Source organism: Sciurus vulgaris, assembly GCF_902686455.1.
Source record: "Sciurus vulgaris genome assembly, chromosome: 5".
Classification (NCBI taxonomy): Eukaryota; Metazoa; Chordata; class Mammalia; order Rodentia; family Sciuridae; genus Sciurus; species Sciurus vulgaris.
In genome coordinates, this window is record NC_136465.1 from 6,319,783 (window position 1) to 6,338,961 (window position 19,179).

At 41.8% G+C, this 19,179-nt stretch overlaps 2 pseudogenes across 2 annotated transcripts in view; one reads left to right on the top strand and one right to left on the bottom strand.

Annotated features, from left to right (window-relative positions):
• LOC306662318 (ubiquitin carboxyl-terminal hydrolase 17-like) overlaps positions 1 to 19,179 on the bottom strand; it is a 189,034-nt pseudogene that overhangs the window by 13,249 nt on the left and 156,606 nt on the right. The window lies entirely within an intron of this gene.
• LOC306662151 (ubiquitin carboxyl-terminal hydrolase 17-like protein 6) overlaps positions 1 to 19,179 on the top strand; it is a 56,785-nt pseudogene that overhangs the window by 12,781 nt on the left and 24,825 nt on the right. The window contains exons 2-3 of the transcript in view: positions 158 to 213; positions 791 to 891. The product of the transcript in view is annotated as a ubiquitin carboxyl-terminal hydrolase 17-like protein 6 (transcript). The remainder of the gene's footprint in view (positions 1 to 157; positions 214 to 790; positions 892 to 19,179) is intronic.

The window sequence follows — 19,179 nt, forward strand, 5'->3', positions numbered from 1 at the left end:
AACAACTCTAGCATCTCCAGTACGCTAGAAATGGACCTCTTGTCTGAGTCTCTCCCAAAAATATAATACTAAGATGTGAAAATCTGTCCTTTTCTTGATAATGGAATATTGGCTGTGGTTCTGCTCATGCACTATCATTTTTGTTTTCTACCCACAGGTGAAATGCAAGGAATGTGGGGCTTTGGAAACAGTCGAAGGAGGAGAAGATGGCCTGTGAAGTGCTGAGATGGGGCACTGGCCCCACAAGCCTTGGGCCTACAGCAGGAGAAGGAGGACCAGGCACAAGGGCAACCTCCAGATCACAGGAGGCTTTAACCAGCCTGAGAGGCAAAAGAACCAGATGCAAAGTTAAGCATGGGAACAGAAGTACTCCCAAATCCACTGCAATCCAAGGTAGTTGTGTCTCTCCTTCTCTACAGCACTGCACTGCCAACTCCAGGCAGTTACAGACAAACTGGAAAGGAATAGACAAAAGCTTTATATCGGGAAAGCACACCCATGGGCTCATTTTTCTCATGTCCAATCAGTAAAGGGGAGGTGTCAGGGCACATCTAGGTGCTTCGCACACTACAGGCACAGAAGGAATGGAGAACATATAAAAGTACTTAGTTGGAAAATGAGAAAGACTGCCTGCCTGGAGTCAGGGCAAGGGTCTCACCTGAGGGAAGGCACAGATGTAGCAATTGTCACAAGGCTTCAATATGAGTATCACCAATCACTTAATGGGACTAGGACCTTAAACTCTGCTTCTCCATTTGGATACACATAATTGACATCATTTGTTCAGCAGGGAAGAGGAGCAGCAGAAGGATCTACCCCAGAAATATACCAGGAGACCCCAGGCAGCAGCCACATTGGAAGGAAGTGACAGAGCCTTGAGCCTGCTTGAAGGTGAGTCTCTTCCAGCTGCCCTGCTTCTTTCCTACTTTGGGCAGCACTTATTGGCTTCATTCCATGTCACTTCTGCGTGAGGCATCTGCTCCAATCTGCTGTGTACAATGTGATTCGGGTTTGTGTATTTTTCAGCTCTGATATTTCCAATGCTTTGTAGAAGGACTTGCACGTCTCTCAATTTCCTGCCAGACAGGTGTGGTTGCATCAAATTGCTGCATAAGACCAAATCCTAGTGGACGATATTCTTTCTTAGTGTGGGTGCATACACTCAACTTGTCTTCAAAATTTTCCAGCTATCAGAGTGTCCTCCAAATCACATTAGCCAATTGTATTCCATAGAAGTTGAAGGAAAGAGCCTTTTAAAACCTCATAATGAAATAAAATATTAAGAATGATTTTAATTTTCCAATTTTGCATAATTTTTATCATTTGATAATCTAACATATTTATATTTTATCACCATATCTGGAACACTACCTCAAGTTGAAAATGAGTACTTGTTATTATCTTACAATTAACTTTCAAGTTCTATGTTCATATTGTTATTGACAGATTTTCATTTTCACTTGAGTTAGAGCAAGTACTAATGAGTATTTTATGTGTCTGTCTTTTTCTGTAGCATGAAAGCAGGCCAATGCCAATTCAAACAAACCAGGGGAGATCTGTCCTAGATGCTGTCCACTTGAGTCAGTCAATGTCAACATCAGTCACATGAGACCATATGTACCTCTGTGTCTCCCATCCACAGATCTGAACTTGTATCTCCTGGGCCCAGGAAAGGAAAGGTAGTGGTTTTCTCTGGCACTTGTCAGCCAGCATTAAGGCACTCTGGCCAAAATCCTGCGCTCCATGTGAAGACAGCTGTCCCAAAGCCAGAGGGAGTCTTCTTTCAAGTTTTGAAAGTTTTGGAGTCATGTCATGCCTTCAGAAGGCATGATGTGGGCCAGGTGCTCAACTCTTGAGTACCCTACAACAGTCCAAATCTGTCCCAGCCACATGCCTGCAGATTGTAGCATGCAGAGGGGACCAGCACACCGAAGTGAGCACAGGCCCTGAAAAGGGACATGTCCAGGTCCCCAGTGAGACTTGTCAGAATGCCCAAAAGAATCCTAGACTCAGTCACAACCAGAATCCCCAGGAGAGCTCTCGGGGTCTTGGATTGTGGTCTCTCCAGTCTCTCCTGCCTCTGCCATGTGTATGCGGACTAGGAGCAAAGGTGTCGTTCTGGGCTATATGGACAACACCAGTCAAGATGCCCAGCAATGGCTGCACCCTCCAAGCAAAAGACTGGTCCTGAATTCCAGGCAGTCCTGCTTCACATTCCATCATCCACCATCCATCTATATTCCAAAACAAACCTTAAGAATGATCTCCAGTAGATTGGACACAGACAGGTGTAGCTCCCAGTTCATCACAGTTGCCTCCTTCCATTCTCCTGAGAAGACAACCCTTCCTGCTGAAAGCCCTCCCATTCTGGTGAAGGCCAAGGAACAGGACTCCCATGTGCCTTGTGAGTCAGCTATGAAGATCATCAGGTGTCATGCTGCTCTGAGGACAGTGACTGGGAGTGAGATGCACCATGGAAGGGGAGACTTATACTCCACACACACGTGACTAGGCAAGCACTGTTGGGCTGAGGAAGCAGACACAGGGAGCAGGCTGTACCTAGAGAAGCGGATCCTCCCCAACTGTAGAACGGGTGCAACTGCTGAGACCCAAAGTCCTGAAACAGACACACAGACATTGACACTGTGAATAATGTGAAAATAAATTGGCATTAATCATGGGCACTTAGTCAGCCAGCACATGAAAGCTTTTACATGAAATCAGATGTAGGAAGATCTGAGTTGATAAATATTATAGACAGTGAGCTGTAATGCAAATATAGGGTTTAAATAATCCCTGTTGTCCAAGTGACTCATCTGAGGAACCTCTGGGTGGTCTCTGGCATCTCTATCTTTTCAGCAGAGCACTGCATCAGAAAATACCCCTTGACACTGGAGGATGTCAGTGGAGTCCATTTTGGACAATGTTTTCTTGTTCATGAACTGGGGTTTTTAAAAGTCATTATAAACATATTTTATTTTGATGTTAATATTCTCCTCAATATTGGAGGAGTATCAATATTGTGACTGCTTACCTAGCAAATTCCTTTCAGAATCATTTCTCTTCAACATATTTATCTGATGAACATGTACTCTATTTGTCTCACATTCTGAAGATGAGTCTAAAATGAACAAATATGGCAATCAAGTTTATTCATCCTGTGCACTTAAATACATATCACTGTGTTTTCCCCTCATTCCTAATGAAGTTTAAAATTTCTAGCCAAGAAGAAAAGTTCTCTGTGAGTGAGTTTGTATTTTACTTAATGCCTAGGCAGTGGGATTTCAAATTACCTCCTGGGTGATTGCAAAAGTTAGCAGATTTGGAACTTTACTGATGTTGATTAGCAGGGACCAGAAGTCATTGACAAGCCATCTCCTTCTCTACCTTTGGGAACACCTCTGACTAGTGTCAGGAAAAGCTCTGTGGTTCCTCAGAGAAGATTAATCAAGTGCTTATCCCTCCTCCCTCAGAGCACTGATGTTGGGGATAGTGTCTGGGGTGATGATCCTTCTTAAAACAAGACAGGGGACTCTAATGGAAACAAGGGAGGAGAAGTAGTGAGCTAAATATGGCTCCTGGAATCCTAAAGTGCTAGTCACCTCCAAGAAGCAGTACTCAAATCTAAGAAAGTAGGAGTTTGGAACTCAAGGGTAGAACCATGGATTTAGATTTTTAATAAGATCAGTGGCCAGACTGATGTTAGTTTCCTCCATATCTGTCTTCCTGAAGCTCTAAGCTGGGGGAGGCAGGCACAGCACATGCACCACTTCACATCAACCGTCCTTCCTCATCCAAACTGCAGTAGGTTCCAGGGAAGATTGCCATTTTGCTCCCTGAAATAAAACTTCATTTCTCTCTTAGTCAATTGGAGATACATATAGAAAGGATATCCGATTTTGAGGCCTTTGGAAAAACTAGGCATTCTTTAAACAGATTACCTCACACCACAATCTTTTCCCTCCTGTGGTTTGGGAGCCCTGGGTGCAACAACTTACTGGGAACCCGAAAGCATTTCATGACTCATTCACCTGCACCTTGGTGTGAGACATGTACAGTGATCTTGGCACATCCAGGACAGGAAGGAAGGGGTGGAGGTAGGGAGACATGAGAAGGGATAGGTAAGGGCAGTGCACAGAGGAAGGAGGAAAGGTATCTAATGCCAACTCATCTCAGGAGTACTGAGTGCTGTAGGCCTCACACTTGTTCCACAAGTGAGAGTGACTGAAGTCAGTAGGCTGCTGCTGCAGCAGCAGAACCTGAGAGGGTTGGGGCTGTGGTGGAAATTTGTGTCCAGGTGCAGGAGTGGAGCCGACCCTCTCATCAAGAAGGCAGCATGGGAGAGATGTTCCCTGGAGTGGAGTCTGGTGATGGGATGGTCAGAGGGCATGGATCTTCTGTGTGCCTGTGTGGGTGCCATACAGCTGAGGTTGTGGGTCATTTGCTCCTTCCTTGGCTAATTTAAGAATTCTCAGGATAGAATGAGGTGCAGAGAGACAAAGCAAAGAATGCACGATCTTTTCAATGAAATCGTGTCAGAAAATTTCTCAAATACAAAGAATGAATTGGAAAATCCAATACAAGAGGCTAACAAGATTCCAAATGTGCAAAGTTTCAACAGAGCCACATCAAGACACATTGTAATAAACATGCCTAGTACTCAGAATAAGAATTAAATTTTAAAGAATGAGGAGGGGAAATGTCAGATTATATATAGGAGAAAACAATTTGGATTTCAGATGATTTTTCAACACAGACCCTCAAAGCCAGGAGACACTGGACCAACATATACCAAACTCTGAAGGAAAATGAATGTCAACCAAGATTCCTATATCCAGCAAAATTAAGTTTCAGATTTGCACATGAAATAAAACCTACCTTGATGAAAACAAAATTAAAAGAACTCAGAAGCAGAAAGCCTGCACATCAGAATATTCTCAGCCGAACATTTCCTGAATATAAAATTAAAAAAAGAAAACCAGTGAAGGGAGGAACTACACTAAAGAAATAGTCAATCAAAAAAGAAAGTAATTAAAATTAAAAACTAGAAATAAACCCAAATAACTGGGAAAACAAATCATATCTCAATAATAATCTTGAATATTGATGGCCTACACTAATCAATCAAACATATGGAATGGAAGATTGGATTAATAAACAAAACTGAACATATTCCTGTCTCCAAGACACTTACCACATAGAAAAAGACATCCACAGACTGACAGTGAAAAGTTGGGAAGAAAAAATATCACTCACATGGACTGTGTAAACAAGCAGGGGATTCTATCTGCTAAAGTAGGTCAAGATATGTAAGTTGTATAATTATAACTATACAATTGTAATATTAATGCATTTTAGCATTCATAGCGTTGTTTTGATAGCTTCCTTTCCATTGATATGCTTTCTTGCTTTTTTCTTGATTAGACTTGTTAGATTTGTATCAACTTTTACTGTATTATTTCTTTTCTATTTCCCATGTTTCTGCTCCTACTCTTATTTTTTCCTTCCCACTTCCTAATTGGAAAGTAAATTGATTTTTTAATCTAACTTCTTTCTGAGACAAGTACTTTTAGTTCGTCAAGTGTTCGTCAAGTACTATTTCATCTCAAATTTAATTTTTCAGTGGAATTATCTGGAACATAGCTAGGAATGGATATCTGTACCTCTGTTGGGCCTCTGAAAGGTGACAATGCAAATGATTTCACTAGTTCTCCAGGGCTTTCTGTCATTTAATCTTCCACTATCTTAAATTAATTATGTTGATCAGGAGAAGGATGGAGAAGAAAGGATTTGTAGGTTCTTCATCTTGTGAATTCGAAGAATGAGATCCAGGGTCACAGAGCAGGAGAGCAAATAAGAGGATGCATGAAACTAATGAAGGAAAGCAGGGGCAAGGTGCTGCCCGATGTCTGCTGTATAGGGCTTTATATGATGATGTAAGAGGGGAGTTAGTGACCCATAAAGACCAAGGACTGGTGATTTGAAAGCAGTGGTCTCTGAGTCCAGTCACACCTGACCAGTCTGGGTGTTGATTCCTCAGGGACTGACTCAGAGTTCAGAGCACAGTCAGGCTCCAATGGAGATGCTGGTCAGTAGCGGTGCACTCCATCTATGGTCAGTGGCAGAAAGGCAGAAGCCAAATGCAGCATGAGGAGGAGCCCTCTAGGCCTGTCTGCCTGCCAAGTTTCTCTCTCCTGCTCTGGCTATCACTGGGAATCCTGTTCATGCTGTCATATTTTGTGTATCATTTAATTTTTTCATGAATATTGTCTGCACATTTCTCTACACAATAAATGCTTGTGACCTACCGACCATGATGATGGAGGATTTTTCGAGGGGCTGTCATGCACACAGCTCCCAGTGGCCTCCAGTATTGCCTGTGACAGCACCTTGGACAAAATCACCTCTTTAAATGCTCCCATTTTCCCTCTGTAAACAATGAGAGCCTCTACCTGTAGGGGAGGTTCAAAGAAGCTTCCCTTGTGCAACAAAGCCTGTAAAAAATGTGACAGTGCCTCATGTGCCCCCACGCAGCTTGTGCAGGTCTGGAATTGGGGGGTATCTTTCCCTTTGGAGAGGCAACCCACTGTGCCAGGGAAACTTCAGCCCAGCAACTGACTTGATATGTGGAGAGGTTGTGGGTGGCACTCCTGGTCCAAGTCCAGCAGCCCTACCCTGATTCCCTTCAGATTCTGGACCCAGAAACTATGCTTGCTGGAAACAGAGGCTCAGTGGAATTGTTCTGCTCTGGGAAAGCCTGGACCTGAGAAATGTTCCATGTGCCTTGTGGCAGTAGGAAAGCCTGATCCAATCTAGGAGATGTGGTGAAAATCAGAATTCTATGTCCTTCACAGAGCTTGGAAATAACTCTGGATGGGGCTTTCATGCCCTACTGGCCAGGAGATTTGAGGATGATGACCTCCATAGACCAGGATCTCTTTATGTGAATCTTCATGTTTGCACTTTCCTGGGTCCTGGAAGGAGAGTGCAGTCAACAGAAAATTGTGGTTTGGAACATGGTCAGGGTTTGCAGTTGGACCACAACAATGTGGGAACCCTGTGCAGAGGTAGAGACACTCCTAACTCCTCCCTACCACAGGTTCCCCAGAAGTATTTTGTCACATAGGCAGAAGGACCACTCAAACTACAGCCACAGTCTGCTTCTCTATGTGTACTCAAAAGACACACCTGAATCTCCTGTGAATCCATGCCCTAGAAGCTCTCACAATCTGGCTCTCCTGTCATGTGGTTGTTCTGGGACCCTCCCAGTCTAGACTTCTGCTATTCATTTTCCCATCCAGTGCAGTTTTAGGTCTTGTTCTTCTGTGTTCCCAAGACACTGGGGAAACTCAGACAGGCAGAAGAAAAGCCAGGGCTTTACAGAAGACAAGTAGTTCTGAAATTGCTCAGAAGTTCAGATGGAACTCTCTGATTTCACTAGCTCTCCAGAATTGTGTGGACATCATTAAATTTAGGAAATTTCCAAATACTCAGGATGACCTAGAAATCCCCCTGTGCCTACTTGTTTGCAAAGGTGACCCAACACCCCTCACTTGGCTTAGAAAATGCCAGGTCTCTGACTGTAAGTGAAACCTCCCCCAAGCACCCCCGGTGAGAGGAAGTCTTTCCTCATCACTTGAATTTATTTGACTAAAAAGGAATATCACCAAACACCCAGGAAGAACCAGGATCTCATGACAATTTGTTGCCATTTAGGAAGACTTGTGGTTGCACTAGGATTTCCTGTGACCCCAAATTGTTTTCAAAATTTGGTGTCACACAGATTTTTCCTGGAAGGAACCCAATTGTAGGATGCTCAATAATCTCTCACTAGTAGGTGGAAGAGTTGAGAAGTTGTTTCCATAACCTGGAACATACAATGTTAGCACTGATACTACCAGTTATTGGTGATAGGTTATGTTTCCTCCAATGTTGAAGTGTGAACATTAAAGAAGCATGCTGAGGCAGGTGTATGAAGCAGGTTTACTTCAAGTTAGTAATCCTCCCTTGGAGGGAGAAGGGGCCATGACTGGTTTTCTGGTAACCCAGGAAGTGAGAGTGCCCTGCACCTTTTAAAGACAAAAGTTTCCTTTGTTCTACTGCATTCTTCTCTCTTATCTCATTCATTTCTACTCTATCCTGTTTACTGACTGGGATATGTCAGTGCAATGGCCAGGGTGGGGTTGGGTAGGTGAACTGGGAGGGCCAAGGTGGAGTGCCAGGCAGAAGGGAAGTGGCAGCCCAGGGGGTATTGATTAGTAGCTCTCTGTCTTCTCAGGTTCTGCTTCATTAATAACCTTTTTGGGAAAGGCTTAATCAAAGGGATCTAGTGACATGATCATTCCAAACCCCAAGGAGCTCAGATTGTCCAACTTCCCAAACTCAGATTGTCCTCCATTTAACCCCTCCATTTTCTTGATCTGACCTGATTACCTTTTGTACTCTCACTGCCTATCTTTAATTATGGATTCATTCCCTCCTCTAATTTTAGGAAGTTCTTACTGCTGTAAGGAAATGGGACAATGGCTGCTGTGGCTGCTTAGAAAGGGGTAAAGGGGCAGTGTGGGTCAAGCAGATTGGAGTTCCCTTTTAGAAATTAGGTAGGTTGTGGCATCCATACTGAAACTGGTTGGTGAAGAACAGGTTGCAATGTCATCTGGGGTGCTGCTTCTATGAGTGAGAAACAAAAGGACATGAGTTCTGAAATGGGATGAATACAAAATAAATGTTGCAGCATCTGGAACATGTCACTAAATATCATGAATGTGATAGAAGTCAATAATGTCTCACCAGTAGGTGGAAAAGCTGAGAAGCTATTTCCATAACAAGGTCTAATGAAGGCTGGAGAGGCCAAGACCTTTATGTGAGAATGTAAATCTTTAACATTGTCAGAGTTATCAGGAAAGGATGCAAAACATTTAATTTTTTGTCGTGTATGTCCCCATAAAATATAGTTAAGCTATTTAATGTCATCTAATTTTTGTAAAATATCCTTTTATTGGTACAGCCTCTGGTTCAACAAAGATTCCTTAATTTTGTTACTTAGGCTAAAGGATCATACTTACAAACATTGATTAGGCCTGTCTGTGTAGGAGGTTAAGAAGATCTATAGTTCTTACACTGACTAAAAGTTTATCACTCTGGCAGTTTCTTTTGATAGTTATTAGGCAATCTGGCCTACAAATCTCTCTTTTGTAGCCTCCACTCCTACTTTTTCTTAGGTGCTAATACAAGTGTTCATCTTAAGTTATATTTAAGTATTGTTTCATCTTTGAAATGTCCAGGAATGGCTGTGGTTTGTTTTTTAACTGTTTTGCTAGGAGTTTAAGATCAAGCTGGTCAAATTGACCTCATTCCTATCTGCTGTTAAGCGTCAGTTGAGTTCTCACACGGGAGGCTGGAGCAATTGGCCAACTGAGTCCCAGCTGATTCCAATTTGGGGAGCTTAATTCCTGCCGATGTTTCTGCTTTTTCCTTCACCACACCTGGAGACTGAGCCTCCTCTTCACAGATTGTACAAAAAAGGATCACAGATACTGAGGTCTAAAATGAAGTAAACCCTTGTTAAGGGATTTACCTTTAGGGCATTTCATCAGCCAAATCATAAGTAGAGATGGACTTTTAAGAATGACTGGATTATGGCTTCCAGTGCCCGCAGCAGGTGGCAGGCACTCAAGGAATGCATGAACCCCATCTCTCGCCTGAGGATGAGGACCAAGTATTTACTGATGGAATCAAAATGAAACCAGAGGTGGACTCCAAAGTAATAATTGCAAACTGATTTCACAGAATAACACCAATTATTTATTCCTCTCTGTTTTTGAGTCATTAACAAAACTTCTAGAAAATAAAGTGTGTGAAGAGTCCACCACTCAGTATCAAAAATCGTTATTTTCAAGTCATGAATTGTTCTTTCCAAACTCCAGAGAGGAAGAGAATCCCCTGGACATTTTAAGGCAAACAAATCCTACCATTCATCTCACAATAATGTGTTTCTTACAAACACTTGAATCCCTGAAAGGCATTTATTTTAACAAATGCATCTCTAAGTATAGCGGTACAAAAATAATCCTGCAGACCACTGCAACCCATATTCATAGAAATCAACATCATCTAATATCATCTTGCATTTCTAATCTACCAAGTGCCTAAAACCCATTTAAAGTTTTGCTTTTGTGAACCTGCATCTAACCAAGTATTAGCTTAGAAAGATTGGCACAGACATCTAGGTAAGTAGAATTTATCTAGGACACAAGGACTTGCAAATCAGGTACATGGATTAGAGACATTTGATGCAAATATGTGAGTCATTTTTTTAACAGGAATTGCCATAGTGATTAGGTGAGTGGCTTCAGGTGAGGAATTGGATCACATGGGCACAGGGCAGTAAGCAATGTCCCTCCCTCCCTTTTTTTCTGGCATCCAGGAAGCTGCCTCTACTCCTGAGCTGTTTCTCCAGGAGCCATCTTCCTGATAACCTGGTGGTAGAACAGAGGAGGACAGCTGGACTCCAGGTGTGATTCCTTGTCCAAAGTGTTCTTCAGATCATTGTTGGGGGAAAGAGTAGAAGAGAAACAGAAAATGATGGAGATTTTAGGTCCTTGGGTGAGGGTTGTTTGATTTAAATAGTGTGTGTTTGCATTGAGAAATCATTCAACTTTTTATTGACTGTGGAAAGATTCAAATTTCAGAGGGAACATGCTCCACCATTCTGAGTTCTATGGGTAGGTGGAGGAGTCATATGGAAACTGGTCATTTTTGTTATGTGCAATTTAAAAGTGTAAATGTGAACAAATTAATGGGATTCAGCCTAATATTTCCATCCTTGCACATGTCAATGTTTTCTCCTTCTACCCATTTCCCCTTCCCTCTCTTTTCAATCACCATCTCTAACTCCAGATGCTTCCTTCCCAGTCCCCTGGTGGTCCTCCCTCTAGCTTTGGATTATCTTCCTTCCTTTAGTTTCCACATATGAGATCAAACACTGGATCCTTATCTTTCTGTGTCTAGGAGGTGGTGTCTTCCAGTTCCAGGGAAGCTCCTGATCATGACAGGGTTTACCTCCTTTGTGCTGAATATGAATGCTTAGTTTACTTTTGCTTTTATTTCTCGTGTCCTCATTAGCTTGGGTAAATATAGAGGTTAAACTTGGCCCCACAGTATATGTTTTCAAAGTCCCTGCTTTTCAACAGCATGGGAGCATTTCAGAAGCATTGCTTTTGGAACCTCTTTAATTACCTGCTAATGAGCTGGAGTTGTGGCTCCATTTTAGAAGGCTTCCCTGGTACATGCAAGGCCTTGAGTTCAACCCTCAGCACCACATATAAATGAATAGAATTTTAAAGACTCCATTGACAACTAAAAAATATTAAACCAAAATTTTTAAAAGTCTGGTAAAACTCAGCAATGATCCTATGGCATCATGGATGTTCCTTGGAAGAGTCTTTACAATGGTTCATACGTAATGGTTCAATTCTGTTCTTGTTTCTCAAATATATACTGAGGTCAGTTTTGGAAGGTCATGTGTGACCAGAAATTTGGGCATTTCTTCCACATTTTCTAATTCATTCGCATAGATTTTTGGTATATACTGTTCCCTGACATGCTAGATTTGAGGATCTGGGTTGAGAAATCAGGTGAGAATCAAATTACTTTCTCCCTATATGTAATCTGATTTTTTCCTCTCACAGCCTTTATATTTGGTCCTTATTCTGTATTCTAGGCATTTGCATTACAATGTGCCTTGATGTGGGTCTAATTTTGCACATTTGCTGTCCTGTAAGCATCTTGTATTTGATTCTCCATTTCATTCTTTAACATTGGGAAATTTGTGGTACTATTGCATTGGAAAGCTTGTGCATTTCTTTGGTTTGTATCTCAATGCCTTCATCTATCCTGACAAATCTTAAATTTGGTCTTTTTCCTGTTATCCCTTAATTCTTGGAAGCTCTGTTCATGGTTTTTTAACATCTCCCTATGGTCACCTCTATTTTGAAGATTATATATTTTGTCTTAGTTGCCTGAGGTTCTGTCATCCAATTGGCCTAATCTTTTTGTGATGCTTTCTATTGAATTTTTAATTTGTTTTATTGGTTCCTTTATTTTTGTTTGTTTTTTTTTTCCCAGAAACTCTATCTCTTTATTGAAGTAATCTTTTGCTATCTGTATTTGCTCTCTCACATCATCCTTTACTCTGCAGATAAGGTTATCTATATACATACTAAACTTCTCTTCTTACATTTCTTCTGCTGTGTTATCAATAGATCCTATTATTAGAGTATGTTGGATTGCTCGGGGTGACTTGTTCCCTCGCTTTCTCATGTCATTTGTGCATCTACCCATCTAGTAGTTATGGTTCTGAGGCAACAGAGTTTCTACACTGTGGTCTTGTACTGTCCCTCAGGGTTTCCAGTACACTGCTGTTTAGGAGGAAACAAATAACAACAACAACCAAGCAAACAATTTACAGCATTAAACTAACTATTTCCTTCTGTCATGTCTACAATGTTTAGTATCACAAGAAGCAGAAATTATATAACCACCCATGCATATAATAAAAAAGCAAGTAGGCAAAATCGTTTACATTGTTAAATGGTGTACTGGGAAAAAACAGAAGAGCTAGAGTGTGTAATGATTATGAGGGAGAAGGAGAGAAGACAGAAGTAAGGAAATAAAGGAAGGGTGAAAGAGACAACAATAGAGATTGGCAGTTAGCAGAAGAAAAGAGGGAACCAAGGGAAACAGCTAGGTAGGAGAAAAATACACATGAACAAAAACTTGAAGGACAATCAAGAAATAAAAGAATACAAAACAAAACTACAATATACTAAGTAAACACCCAAGTGCATAAAGAACTAATCCTTGTGAAATAATTGGCTTTAAGAATGCTAGAGATGACAAGAAAACAGGAAACTCTATAAATGCATAAACTGTATTAATATACCATTAAGGTCACAATTAAACAGTGAAAAAGAATTTTTTAAAAATCTTGATGCAAAGTTAAAGAATTATTTCCATTTTAGTTTAAAATATTCTCAGCTTCTCTGCAGTTTTGGGTGTGGTCATCTAGAGCATGATTGCACCACTCTCTGTTTCTGGAGTGAGAAAGGAAATCCCAGAAGTGGAATTTCTGGAGCAGGGTTTAGGCTTAGTTAGGCTGGAGGCTCTTTGCCAAATGGCAATTGGTCTGGAGATTTTAAATCAGCACACCTCCTGCACCCAGTACTTCCAGTCCATGTTGTATTGACTTTACCTCAGGGCTTCCCTTGGTTTCCACTCATTGGATAGGTGGGTCAATGCTTTGTCCCCTAAATCACCTGCAGATGCCATGTTTCCTGGTCTCACATTGGGTCTCCAAAGAATTTCTCATGCCCCCAACCTTCAAAGTTCCCGGCCAGATGTGTCTCTCGCAGTTGGTCCTGCAAGAGTCAGATTGGGGGGGGGGGGGTAAAGCGAGGGGGATTTCTGACACTAGTTTTCCCTTGTGTTAAACCTCTCTCCACATTTCATTTTCTTCTGGACCCTTAAGTGCACTTTGTGTCATGCAGTGTGTGTTTATTGGGCCTATATCTGAAGTCAAACTCAGGTTTGCCAGGACTTGGCTTCCTCAGTTGCCAGCTCCCCAGCCACAGCTGCAAAATGGTCCTTTTCTTTTTCCTTCTTTTGCCACCTGGAGAAATGGTGGCTTCTTTCCCCACACTCAGATATCATGCAGTGTGTCCTTCTGGCTTGCTGGAAAATGTCCTTTTTGCAATGTCCTTGGTCCCTAAATGCTATGTCCCCAGATATGTCCCCAGGCCTCTGAAAATTGCTAGTTTCTTTAATTCTCTTATCCCTTTGTGATTCTGATGGAGGGACCACTGTGACTGCAACATCCAACCGTGTTCTGTCAGTTTCTGTGCCACTGGGGAGATTTTTCTTATTTTATTTTATCCAACCTCCTGTGTCCCCGGACTGTTTTGTAGGACTAGTTTTATGATCAATCAAAGTACCCCCACTTCTTTTTATTTACCCACATTGTGGAGAAGCTGCCTGTCTACTTTCTTGTTTTCACTCATTCAAGTCATCAGAAATGCAGCTTCTGCTATTTTGTCATCCCAGAATTCTCCTTATCATTTTTGAAATACCAACTCTTTCTTGAAGACTCAGTTATTCATTTTCCATATTTTAAAAACTGTCTGAATTTCTCTTACTGTTTATTCCTAGCTTCAGTCCACTGTGATCAGAAAAGAATCAGGATATTTTGTCAATATTTTGAATATGTCAGTTCTTGATTTGGGCCTAATTTATCACATGAATTTGCCAAGTCTAAATATTTCCTCTGTTCATTCTTAGTTCACAGAGGTACAGCCCCTCTGGAAAGCCATATGGAGAATCCTTAGAAAACTTTGAATGCAACCACAATTTGACCCAGCTACCCCACTCCTGGGCCTAAACCAAAAAGACTTAAAATCAGCATATAACTGTGACACAGCTACCTCAATGTTTATAGCAGCTTAATTTATAAGAACTAGATTGTGGAACCAATCTAGATGCCCTTCAATAAATGAATGGATGAAGAAATGCTGGTATATATATACAAATATATGCATAAGGGATTATTATTTAGCCATAAAGAATAAAATTATGGAATTTGCAGTTAATTGGAAAATATCATGCTAAGTGAAATAAGCCAATCCCATAAAAACACAGGCCAAATAATTTCTCCGATAAGTGGATGATGATATATAATGGGGGATGGGAAAGAGGCAAGAACAGAGGTGGGATGAATTCTATAGAGGAAAATGAGGGGTGGAGAGAGGGTGGGAAAGGAAAGTAATAGAATGATACAAACATCATTATCCTATATACACTAAAGATTACACTAATTGTGTGACTCTACTTGGTGTACAACCGGAGAAATGATAGTTGTTACCCATTTTGCTCAATGAATAAAAATAAAAAATGATAAAAATTTAAAAAATGCATTAATTTTATATTTATGAGAAAGTAATTAAATAGCAGGGTGGTAAACTTAAGTCAGCAAATTAGAATGCAAATTATGAGCTTCAAATCTAAGTATGAAAGATAATAGATTTTCTTTGGAACATTTATTTGAAAACGGCCTCTCCTGACCTCACAGTTGGTCAGATATGAAAATAGTTTGGTTTTCAAATAGTTGTGTAAAAGAACTATATATACCAATCCTCATGGCCATGATTCTTTCATCACTCAAGGAAAGGACGTCCTCTGTTGGCACTCACACACTGTGTTGCAATAGAAATGAACATGATCTCTAGAATCAGCTACTCCGGGAACAAATGTCTCATTACCAGGCAATGTGTCTGCCCTAGGACAGGGTACCATCCTTGGACCAGGTGACTATAGCAGAGAATGGAGAAACATGTGGTAATGGGGCATCATGTTGTGTGGAAAAGTTCTGACTATGTGGTCATGGTTCCACCTATCACAAAAGGCAATGAAATGCACATAGCAGTGCATTTGTTTCTCTGTGAATAGGACTTTATTCTTTTCCATGTGACTGAGAAAATTCTAAATCTGACACCTGAGGCAGACAGACCCGACTGTAAGGAGCTGAGGTCATGGACATATCTTTCCCCACACTCTCAGCTACATAGATCCTTTAATACCCAGAATGTGAAAAAGCAGCAGAGGGCAGCAGTGGGTCCCAGGGCTCCCTCACCAGAGTAGGAGTATCCCCAGGTATGTGGAGGCCTGGGTATGTGGAAAGCCAGGGTCCAACATGGATTAAGGAACCTAGGTTAGATCATAAATGGTTCTGTCTCTACAACTGAGTTGTCCATTCCAATCCCATGATGGCCTAGTCTGGGAACTCCCCATCAGGCCAACTGGTCTATTCTTATGCTGCCAGTGTCTGCATTACCTGCAAATAAGTATATCCAGCTAGGATGTTGTCCACTTTTTGAATCCTGGCTCAGTATCCCATCTCTCAGAATGTGTAGTCCTTCCAACTTGTGCCTCCATCAACTCTGGGTTTGGGGAACAACTCTAGCATCTCCAGTACCCTAGAAATGGACCTCGTGTCTGAGTCTCTCCCAAAAATATAATACTAAGATGTGAAAATCTGTCCTTTTCTTGATAATGAAATACTGGCTGTGGTTCTGCTCATGCACTAACATTTTCATTTTCTACCCACAGGTGAAGTGCAAAGAATGTGGGGCTTTGGAAACACTTGAAGAAGCAGAAGATGGCCTGTGAAGTGCTGGGATGGGGTACTGGCCACACAAGCCTTGGGCCCACAGCAGAGGAATGAGGACCAGTCATAAGGGCATCCTGAGAATCTCCAGATCACAGAAGGCTTTAACCAGCCTGAGAGGCAAAAGAACCGGATGCAAAGTTGAGCATGGGAACAGAAGTCATTTCCCCTCCACCACATTCCAAGGTAGTTGTGTCTCTCCTTCTCTACACCACTGCACAGCCATCGCCAGGCAGTTACAGAAAAACTGGAAAGGAATAGACAAAAGCTTTATATTGGGTAAGCACACCCTGGAGCTCATTTTTTTCATGTCCAATCAATAAAGGGTAGGTCTCAGGGCACGTCTAGGTGCTTGGCACACTACAGGCACAGAAGGAATGGAGAACATATAAAACTATTTAGTTGGAAAATGAAGAAAGACTGCCTGCCTGGAGTCAGGGCAAGGGTCTCACCTGAGGGAAGGCACAGATGTAGCAATTGTCACAAGGCTTCAATATGAGTATCACCAATCACTTAATGGGACTAGGACCTTAAACTCTGCTTCTCCATTTGGATACACATAATTGACATCATTTGTTCAGCAGGGAAGAGGAGCAGCAGAAGGATCTACCCCAGAAATATACCAAGAGACCCCAGAAGAGGCAGCAGCCACATTGGAAGGAAGTGACAGAGCCTTGAGCCTGCTTGAAGGTGAGTCTCTCCCTGATGCCCTGCTTCTTTCCTACTTTGGGCAGCACTTATTGGCTTCACTCCATGTCTCTTCTGCATGAGCCATCTGGTCCAATATGCTCTTTATAATGTGATTCGGGTTTGTGTATTTTTCAGTTCTGATATTTCCAATGCTTTGTAGAAGGACTTGCATGTCTCTCAATTACCTGCCAGACAGGTGTGGTTGAATCAAATGGCTGCACAAGACCAAATCCTAGTGCAGGATATTCTTACTTAGTGTGGGTGCATACACTCAACTTGTCTTCAAAATTTTCCAGCTATCATAGTGTCCTCCAAATCACATTAGACAATTGTATTCCATACAAGTCACAGAAAAGAGCCTTTTAAACCTCATAATGACATAAAATATTAAGAACGATTTTAATTTTCTAATTTTGCATAATTATTGTCATTTGATAATCTAACATATTTATATTTTATCACCACACCTGGAACACTACCTCAAGTTGAAAATGAGTACTTGTTATTATCTTACATTTAATTTTCAAGTTCTATGTTCCATATTGTTATTGACAGATTTTCATTTTTACTTGAGTTAGAGCAAGTACTAATGAGTATTTCATGTGTCTGTCTTTTCCTGTAGCATCAATGCAGGCCAATTCCAATTCAAACAAACCAGTGGAGTTCTCCCCTAGACCCTGCCTGGTTGAGTCAGCCGCCTTTCAACATCAGTCACATGAGATCATCTGTACTGCTGTGCCTCCCATCCACACATCTGAACTTGTATCTCCTGGGCCCAGGAAAGGAAAGGTAGTGGTTTTCCCTGGCACTTGCCAGCCAGCATTAAAGCACTCTGGCCAAAATCCTGTCCTCTGTGTGAGGACAGCAGTCCCAAAGCCAGAGGAAGTCTTCTTTCAAGTTTTGAAAGTTTTGGAGTCATGGTCATGCCTTCAAAAGGCATGATGTGGGCCAGGTGCTCAACTCTCGAGCACCCTACAACAGTCCTAATGTGTCCCAGCCACATGCCTGCAGATTGTAGCATGCAGAGGGGACCAGGACACTGAAGTGAGCACAGGCCCTGAAAAGGGACATGTCCAGGTCCCCAGTGAGACTTGTCAGAATGCCCAAAAGAAACCCAGACTCAGTCACAACCAGACTCCCTAGGAGAGCTCTCAGGGTCTTGAATTGGGGTCTCTCCAGTCTCTCCTGCCTCTGCCAGGTGTACGTGGACTAGGAGCAAAAGTATCATTCTGGGCTATATGGACAACACCAGTCAAGATGCCCAGCAATGGTTGCACCCTCCAAGCAAAAGACTGGTCCTGAATTCCAGGCAGTCCTGCTTCACATTCCATCAACCATCCATCTATGTTCCAAAACACACCCTAAGAATGGTCTCCAGTAGATTGGACACAGACAGGCGTAACTCCCAGTTCATCACAGCTACCTCCTTCCGTTCTTCTGAGAAGACAACACTTCCTGCTGAAAGCCCTCCCATTCTGGTGAAGGCCAAGGGACAGGACACCCATGTGCCTGTGTGTGTCTACTATGAAGATCATCAGGTGTCATGCTGATATGAGGACAGTGACTGGGAGTGAGTTGTACCATGGAAGGGGAGACTTACAATCCACACACATGTGACTAGGCAGGCACTGTTGGGGTGAGGAAGCAAAGGCACAGGGAGCAGCCTACACCTAGAGAAGAGGAACTTCCCCAACTGAAGAATGGGTGCAACTGCTGAGACCCAAAATCCTGAAACAGACACACAGGTATTGACACTGTGAATCATGTGAAAATAAATTGGCATTAACATGGGCACTTAGTAAGCCAACATGTGAAGGCTTATACATGATATCAGATGTAGGAAGATCTGAGTTGATATATAATATAGATAGTGAACTATAATGCAAGTGGAGGATTTAAATAATCCCAGTTGTCCAAGTGACTCGTCTGAGGAACCTCTGGGTGATGTCTATGGTCTCTATCTTTTCAGCAGAGCACTGCATCAGAAAATACCCCTTGACACTGGAGGATGTCAGTGGAGTCCATTTTTGACAATGTTTTCTTGTTCATGAACTGGGGTTTTTAAAAGTCATTATAAACATATACATATTTTATTTCAATGTTAAAATTCTCCTCAATATTGGAGGAAGTATCAATATTGTGACTGCTTACCTAGCAAATCCCTTTCAGAATCACTTGTCTTCAACATATTTATCTGATAAACATGTACACTACTTGCCTCACATTCTGAAGATGAGTCTAAAATGAACAAATATGGCAATCAAGTTTATTCA